This window comes from Sarcophilus harrisii, chromosome 6 (assembly GCF_902635505.1).
Source record: "Sarcophilus harrisii chromosome 6, mSarHar1.11, whole genome shotgun sequence".
In the NCBI taxonomy this organism is placed as follows: domain Eukaryota; kingdom Metazoa; phylum Chordata; class Mammalia; order Dasyuromorphia; family Dasyuridae; genus Sarcophilus; species Sarcophilus harrisii.
Window position 1 is genome coordinate 183,757,693 of NC_045431.1, and position 9,853 is coordinate 183,767,545.

Genomic DNA, 9,853 nt, shown 5'->3' on the forward strand with positions numbered 1-9,853 from the left:
CATAACACCTTTATTCATTTAGATCAGAATGTATTAAGCAATGTTACACTAATATTCATCCTCCATTATTTGCCCTTGCTTTTGTCTTCAAGTCCTTGTAAAGAATAGTTTATTGCCTGACTGTCTATATTTGTTGCATTAAACAAATCCCCCATGTCCCTTCTCATTGACATTGTTTTTCTCTGTGCCTTAAAATTTAATTCTGGAGAGCTTCCCATATTCCCTGGTCAGACTTCTTCTGTAGAATTTTAGTATGGGGAATCTTACCCAAGATTCTGTAAAAGTCAGCCACAAGAGATGTGGTAAATTCTTCAGAATGAAAGTCTGAATTATTTGAAATTAGATCTGTCCACATATAGCATGTCTAGATACTTCTCTATCCTTCATCACAAAATGGAGTAGACACTTTTTCAGGTTCCTATCACTTCTATTTTAGTAATTACTTTCTCCTTGTTGTTGAGATTTAGGTCCAGTACAACAATACCCCTCATCTTTGTCTTTTAAAGCACAAAATATAAATTTTTTTTAAAGACAAGCCAACAATTATTAGCTCCTCGGTCTTTGGAGAGACAGGGAGTGAGAAAAGAAGCAGGGATAGAAAAAGGCAGAGAGAAAGAAAATGTTTCAATAATTGAAGTTACTATTATTTTAGTATACCTCCATGTCAGACTTATGATATTTTTCAAATAATTTAGATTTTATTTTCTGCCCAGGTAGTCTATAGGAGAGCTCAGTGACAATATTATTCTATCCTTCCTCCAGCTTTCTTCACCAAGATGCTTACCACTGTTCTGGGAACTGAAATTCCTGTCACTCAAGAGTCTTCCTCCTATACAATGTCACTTGGTCCAGTTCCATCCCTCCTTCCCCTTAACTTATATTACACTTTTGGAATGAGGTCTATCCTACCATAACCATATGTCAGTCATGGACCTATTCCATTAAATCTCAGAGATTCTTTTTTGGAATGACTTGTGTTAAGACCATTTCTAGCTCACCTTTCCTATTACTGGTGCTTTATGACTTTATGGAAAAACATATGAGGTGATGAGTTTTATTTTTCTTTTCTTGGGCTTTGTTTAATGTGAATTTTGAAGTATCTCCACTGCTATTATTGTTGTTATTCTTAAGGTTATAACTAGCTTATAAATCTACAAGACTACTGTCACCAGATTCCATGACTTTATAGCTCTTTTGATTTAATTTTTAAAATCAAATGTACTTTGGATAAGTACATTTTTACTAACCCTTGTTAAGTGCACTTCATCCCTAATCAAAAGTCCATTATTCTTAGGAAAAACTAATTAGAGAAGATGAAATTTGAACTGATTTTTGGAGGAAATCAGGAAAGCCAGGAGATATACATGAGAGAGGACATTCCAGATAGTCAGGTTGACCAATGAAAAGACAGAGTCAGATTTTCAAAGAATAGTAAGGAGGTCAAAAAAAACTAGATGGCAGAGTTTGTAGAGGAAGACTATGTGTAAGAAAACTAGAATGATAAGAAGGGTCCAGGTTGGTAAAAGCTTTAAAAATTAAAGCCTTTGATGGAACTTACAGGGTCTTTTTGTCCCTATCTCAGTATATGAATATGGTAATCACTCAATAAATGTTTATTGAGCTAAATGTATGACCTTGAAGAATTTGCAAGCTCTCCAAGTCTCAATGTCCATACTTGTAATCATAAAAGGGAAGGAATTTGGACTAGGTTATCCTTAAGGACTCTTCCAGATATGATCTTCCATGTTCTGTGTTCCTTTCTGACATTACCATACTAGGAATCAGTAGATTTTCAATTCCCTTCAATTTATTAAGAGGAAATATTTAGACAATGTCTATGTTCTTGCACAGGTTCAGTGCCTCTTTCAGTTGCAAGGTATGTGGTAAACAAGAAAATGTTGGGGAAATAAGACTGATTGATTCACTTCCATGCTTTTTTATCTACACGGGTACCGTATAAACCAAATTAGATAATGTCTAATTCAATTCCTAGCCATTATTGCTTGGTGGTAGTATGGCATTTCCCTCATGTCTGTCATTTCCTAAAGTACAGAAATCTATCAGCCAATTGGCTCTGAGTATTGCTGCTCATGAGATATCATGAGTGACTCTATGGGTATAGAATAAGTATGATCCCTGGAAGGTAGATCTGCAGAAGAAGTTCCATGCTAAGAAGTTTCTCCTGACTCTGCATCTGTTGCAATCAAGAATATATGATTTTATATTAGAAATCGCAAATACTAAGAAAAAGTGTCCAGAAGACTTGAAATTTTCAACTATATTTATCTTTTAGGACTGTGTTGTGTAGTGACTTTGGAATCAAAAACCAGGTTTTGAATACTGGCTATTCTACTTAAAACTAAAATGAATTTAGGCAATTTAATAATTTCCTTCATTCAATCCTTCTGACCCTCAATCAATTTCTACTCTGCTTAATAAAAAGATTGTATTAGATGATTTATGAGCTCTCTTCCAGATTCTAGGATTTTAGGAGATGAGCAGGACAGTATAGTAGAAAGAGCTATTGACCAAGAATCAGAAGATCTGAATATGAGCACCAGCTAGGTTGCTAATTTCTGATATGACCTTGAGAATATCATTTTTATCTGGGTCTTTGTTTTTTTTTTTACAAGCATCATGGATAGCAGAGATGAAGAGAGAATGAATTATCAATCCAATCCAATTATGATTTATTAAATACCTACTATATATCAGGTATTGTGCTAAGTACTGGGAATACAAATAATTATTATTTTTTGGGGGGAATACAGATAATTAAAAGAAAGACAACCTATGCCCTCAAGGAGTTTACAATCTAGTGGGAAGATGACATTAAAAAAAGCCAAGAAAGTTTGTGTGGGAGAACAGAACACCATGTGGTACTCAGTTAAGGGAGATCTTGCTGGTGAAGCTGAAATCAAGCAGAAAAGGAGATAGAAATTGGAGGAACTGAGAGTCCAGTTTCTGCCTTCTGTAAATGAAGGCACTGGAAGAATTTGGTATTCTACTCTCCAACTCTATATCAGAGGAAGGAGGCTGAGGGATATTGTGTCAATCAAGGTTTGAATCAGCAGCAGAGTGAAAGATTAGAAGTTATGAGCTTACCCTAAGAGGGACATCTTATTGGAGTTAAAACCAAGCAGAGCAGTAGATGCAGAGTATAGTGAAAATTCAGATATGGAGGCCAACTTAGACAAACATATGGAGGGAAGAAATAAAATGTTGTACTTTAGAAATAAAAAATAGTCTACTTTTCCTGAAATATAGAATGAGTCCAAGGAGTGTCATAAAATAAGTCTGGAAAGGTAGATTGGATCCAGAGTGTGAAGAATCTTAAATATCAGGCTCTTGTACTGTATTCTAGAGGTATTCTGTAGCTTCGGTAAGTTTATAAGCAGAGGAGGCATATGGTTAATACTGTGCCTTAGGAAGATTGTAAAGTTTGTGAATAATAGGGTTTTATTTCAAAACAAAAAAAAATTTTTTTCTGACCTAGTCTTTCTTTAATAGTTTGTCTTTGCCCTAGTTACACATCCTTCTCCTGCCTAGACTCAACTTTTTTTCTTTATTTGAACTTTGTTTTCGAAACCTTTTCTCCTTCCCTTCCCCACCCCCTTTCTTAGATAGCAAGTAACCCAATATTTATTAAGCATGTGCAATTTTTCTATACATATTTCCACAATTATGCTGCACAAGAAAATTAAATCAAAAAGTATAGAAAATGAGAAAGAAAACAAAAATCAAGTAAACAATAACAAAAAAGTGAAAATACCATGTTATGATCCATATCCCTATAAGCCTCTTTCTGGATGCAGAGGGTTCTTGCCCTCATAAGTTTGTTGGAATTGGCTTGAATCACCTCATTGTTGGAAAGAACCACATTCTTTCTGTTTTTGTTGTTCTTTCTATTCTGTTGAGTCAGAAAAGACTCAACATTTTTAAAAATAAATTTTTCAGATTAGAAACTTATGTCCCTTATAACCTTGTTGATTGGTATAGTTTTCCTGCCTGTGACATCAGAGAAAGGAAATTCATCAGACATATTTGAGTAAGCCACAACCCCCCCACCTCTGGTATAAAAAAATACCCTTTTCAGGAGCCCTAAACCTAGGAGGAATGAGAATGCATTCAGAAGGTCAACCCATCAACAAGGAAAAATTTGGTGGGACAATGCACCACTGTCTTGGCAGCAATGTCCTGTATCTTTTTCCTCCTGCCTTGACCATTGTGCCCAAGATTCTGTGACAGTACCTTTGGTAATCTCACTTCTATGGCCTTTCTCACATCACATTAAGAGTGTTTGCTGCTACCTCAATCTGGGGAATGGATGAATATTGCATCAATAGCATCTATCTTTCCCTGGTTGTACATGTCATCACTATCCCCTCATGCTCTTTTGAGTGTTTCCTGATAAGCCAAAACACCTTCCTTTAAAATCATAAAATTAAAGAGTCTGTTGTATTCAACAGTGACTAAAGTCATTCTATTGCAAAGTCCCTTCAAGTCCCAGAAATGACTTTTTTCAGATGTCTTAGAGAGAGTTAAGACCAGAAGCAGAAATACCAATTAGGAAGCTAGGACAAGAGGTAAGGCAAGAAATGATAAGGATGCTAATGTGACAGACAGCACAGAAAAAGAGATGGATGGAAGATATGCTGAAAGGGGACATGTTTGCAGGGGTACAGCAGCTGATTGAGTATAGGAGTATATGGAAAAGCAACATAGGAGTATATGCGAAAGAGGGAAGGATCAGAGAAGACACTGAGGTTATGAACCTGGATGATTAGGAAGATGATACTCTTCTCAACTGAAATGTAGAAATGTGGAAGATGGGCAGATTTAGGAAAGAAGATAATAAATTTCCTTTTTAAAAATATTGAATCAAAATTAATTAAATGTCCAAAAAAGTTAGAGATAGAGAACTATAACTCACAAGTGAGAATAAGATTGGACAAAGTGTAGAGATGAGAGTTATCTGTCTAAAGATAATTGAATTTTATGGGAATAAGCAAATAAAAAAGAATTGGGAAGATTAGGATAGGACTTTGAGAAACTCTAAGCCTAGAATTTTCCCTCCCATGACATTACTTCTGTGTTCACTAGATGCAACTTACTAAATCAGGAAAGGGATTTGGACTCTTTAGAATGACTTTTCTACCTCTAACATTTCTGCTTCACCTCAGGTTACCCAGAAACTTTAATTCATCATTCTCCAGGACATTCTGGGTAATGGAAGTTGCTCCATTGTTTTAAGAGTGAGCATGACTAAGGGAAGTAGCTTGTCACAAACTTCTGTCTCTCCCTTCCTTTGATCTAAATAACTGTGTCTAAGGTGCATCCGAGGTTAATATAACTGTATTGAGCAATGCAAAAGTTCAAGGATGGGGAGAATTTGGAGAAAGGGTGACTTCAACAATCAGACTTATATCATGTTTCTTTTAGCAGTCTTTTAATGGCTGTCAACTGAGTTCAAAGTATTAGAAAGGAGTTCAAATTTTCTTCTTTGGAATTTCTTCCATCAAGTTGCCTGCTTTCTCCTCCTTAGGCAACTCTGGTTAGTAAATATTAATTTACTCTCAATTACTAATGACAAGTACAAGAAACGCCTACATCCATCAGCGGTCCTGCCTTAGGACAAGCATTTGTCCTTCAAAGCTTTCAGCCAGTCAGCAATTAGAAGTAATAGTGACTCCAGGCTAAGGGCTGGGGAGCAGGCGACCTTCTTCCACTGACTGATCAGGGTCTGAGCCCAAAGCAGCCCCGGTGGTCCTGGGAGCGCCTCACTTCAGAGGAGAAAGTCAAGAAGGCAATTTTGTAAAGAGGCAAATTAGAGCCAGAACAATCATAGAAAGCCTGAGAAAAACCTTCAGACTCTGAGAAGGGAATTCAGGAGGCAAAGCTCCAGCTCAGCCAGTATAATCTTTGAAAAGCTAAAGGGGGCAGTGAAAGGGAAATCTAATGAGCCAGGATAAGAAAGTTTCTAATAGTTTACATGGGTCTAAATCCTGCAGTTGTGTATAAGAGATTAATAGGTAGGGAATCAGAGAATTTCAGATTTGGAAGGGACTTTAGAACACAGAAACTAAAGGAGATTTCAGAAGACAGGATTTTTAGAGATGCTGTATACAGCGTCTCTGAAACAGACCCTGGAAACCATTCAGCCTAACATTCTCATTTCACAGATTAGAAAACTGAGATCTAGAAAGGGGAAAGTGATCTATCCAGTGTCACACAATGAATTTGAGCCAAGACTCAAATGGATTTCTTGACTATTTAATCCTCTTCACTTTTCATACCACTTACTTGTCACTTGAAAATCATGTTTCATCCTTTTTTGAAAGAGTTCAAGGTAAAAACCACCTTTCCACATTCATTGATAATTGGTTGAAGGATATGAATATGTAGTTTTCTAAGGAAGAAACCAAAGCCATATGAGAAAAATTCTAAACAACTAATAATTACAGAAATGCAGGATTAAAAAACTGAGATATGTCATTTCATACCCATCATATTGGCAAAGTTGACAAAAAGGGGAAATGATAATTGTAGGGGACTGTGAGAAAATGGATACTAATCAAATGGACATATTAAAGTTGAGAGAGCTTTGTATCGGTCCAACCATTCTGGAAAGTAGTTTGCAATTATGCTCAAAACGTTACTAAATTGTTCATAGTCTTTGAGACAGTGTTATCCCTACTAGGTCTATATCAGTAAGATAAAAGAAAGAGGAAAAGGACCCATATGTAGAAAAATATTTATAGCAGCTTTTTGTAGTTGCAGAGGACAGGAAACTAAAAGGGTAACTATCAACTGGGGGATGGCTTAACATAATGTAGTATATAAATGTAATAGAATATTACTGTAATACAAGACATAATTGAAGGAGACAGCTTCATAGAAACCTGGGGAGACTTTAATGAATTGGTATAGAGTGAGGCACAAAGAGCTAAGAGGACAATTTATAAAATAATAACATTGTAAAGACAAATCACTTTAAAAGATTTTAGAACTCTGAGTAATTCAGTGACCAACAATGATTCCAGAGAACCCAGTAAACATGTTATCCAATTGCCTGTGTCTTTTAAGGAATCTTTTATGGTTTTGATGTATGTATAAGAGGCACTTTGCTGGAGGAGAACTTTTAAAATGACATTTTGGTCTTCTACATTAAATTTTTCAATACCTACAAGTAATAATTAACAATGAGATGACAGCATAAATGTGATCTATTCTGGAAAATCACCTGTAAAACCTCTCTGTTTCCTGCTAATACTTAAATCAAACACACCCTCTTCCTCTCTCTCTGTCTCTCTCTCTCTCTCTCTGTCTCTCTCTCTCTCTCTCTCTGTTTCTGTCTCTCCTTCTCTCTCTCCTTCGCCCTCCCTCCCTCTCTCTTCCTCTTCCTCTTCTTCTCCCTCTCTTTTTCTCTTTTCTCTTCATTTTGAAGTAAAGTAGGCAAGTGAGGGCTTTAGTGTACTCCCCCCTCTCTTTCTCTCTCTCTCTCTCTCTCTCTCTCTCTCTCTCTCTCTCTCTATATATATATATATATATATATATATATATATATATAAAATATGTTTTTTGTATATATATGGTATACCAAAAGGTTCAATAACTTAAAAATGTACTAAGATTTTTGGAACACTCTGTGTAGATTGAAAAGTATGTATAAAGATTAATACAATAGTTATTGATATTTCTCTCAATTTTTTTGGTAGCAGTAAAATCTGAAATTTTCTCCTATGCCTTTTCTCTCTTCCCTTCCACAGATATCTCAAGAATCAATCCCTAAATGCCCTCACAATGTTGTTACCATACCTCTCTGATCGGAAAGCCCAATATTTGCTGACAATAGTATTTTTTTAGACTTTTGATGCTTCTCATTATGGCAATAGATTATTGTAACCAATGTTGATGTATTTTCTTCTATCCATTTCCCACTTTTAAGCATCAATAACACATTTTAAAAGGTCAGGTTGAAGTTGTTTTCATTGTATACCACATTTAAAAATGTTTCTTCTATGTTTCCATTAAATTTTAAATTAATGTCTTATTAATGATTTGTGTTTTTATATCTTGGTTATTTCCTAATATATCATCCCTCACTTAGCAAGAAGATCTTCTTTTGTAACAAAGTAAATCAATTTAAGCAGAGAAAGCCAACACAATGACTCTGACTGATAAAGTATACCATATCACATCACCACAGTTCCCTACCTTTTCAAGAAAAGGAGGGAACATATTTTCTTTTCCTTTCTTCAGAGTCAACATTGGTTATTACCATTATGTCATTTTCCATGCTGTTTTTGTGCTCTTTTCATTTGTTTCATATTAAATTTGATGCTTACTCTAACAAATTATAGGGAGTAATGTCAGCTCCCCTTTTGGGTAATGTTATTTGGTGATTGCCTACCAATTATGTTTGGTTGTTTATGTTTGCATCTTTCTCCTCCATTCCATTCTAACCTCCATGAGAGCAGAATCTATATCATATGTCTTTGTCCTCGGTCCCTTGCACATAGCAAGATCTTGATAAATGTGTCTTAAGATTAGTTTGGGAATACCCAACTTTAATGTCAAGACAGGGAAAACAGAGAGGTTTGCTCTTTTTCCCTAATATTTACTCCTTAGGCTAAAAAGGAGACACAAGAGATTCTCTTGATCCTGGCTTGATCCAGTAAGACATCCAGCCTTTGGAAACAAACCATGAAGAATATGCAAAAAAAAGTATGAACAGAGGGCAGAGTTGTGCTTAAATAAGTGATATAGATGCAAATTAGTGGTATGAATCAGAGAAAAAAATAACAGTGAGTGAGTGAAGGTCTCTGTATATTGAGAGTGGTATTTGAATACCAGAGTACCAGGGACTTGAGAAAAGTCTTCATTTTGGAGTAAAGTGTGCAAGGCAGGGCTTTAGTGTCCCCTACTAATATGCTGAGTACCAAGGTTCTGCGCTATTAGTTTCAGTATCATCCTACAAAGTCATGTTTATATGAGAAGAACTTAACAGTCATGTCCCCTCCCATGCTAGAGCCATGAGATGCTTGGGTGCTCAGTCCATCTTGCTTAATTATGTATAAATATGTGTTGATATTGATTCCTGGGCAGTTTGGTGTAATGATGTGAGCATGAAATTTGGAGTAAGGTAGCTAAGAGATCTGAGGTCTAGTCTCCACATTTTCCATGAACTGTGCAAACTCAAGTATGATTCTTCCCTTTTTGGGGAGTTAGATCTGACCAATGAGGATAACAATCTTTTCCCTGCCCTTATCCCAGAACTATTGGGTGTAGCACTTTTTCACTATTTTACCATTTTGCCACGTTTTTTTTTTCCCACTTTAATTGCAGAATCTCAGAGACAGAAGAGATATTGGTGCTCCATAATTGAAAATCATGTTTCATCCTTTTCTGAAAGAGTCCAAGGTAAAAACCACCTCCCTACATCCACTGATAAATGGTTGAAGGATATGAATATGTAATTTTCTAAGGAAGAAACCCAAACCATATGGGAAAAATTCCAAACAACTAATAATTAGAGAAATTCAGGATTAAAAAACCATGAGATGCCATTTCATACCCATCATATTGGCAAAGTTGACAAAAAGGGAAAATGATAATTTCCTGGGTAAAGAATACTCAATATTCTCAACAGTTGTTATACAATCTCCACTTAAAGACTTTTAAGGAAAGGGAAACAGTTCCAGTTCCAGAAGCTTCACCTTCCACTTTCCAATAGTCCTCATAATTAAGTATCCCCTCCTAACACACACAATCACACACACACACACACACACACACACACACAGAGAGAGAGAGAGAGAGAGAGAGAGAGAGAGACTTCCCTTTACATCCC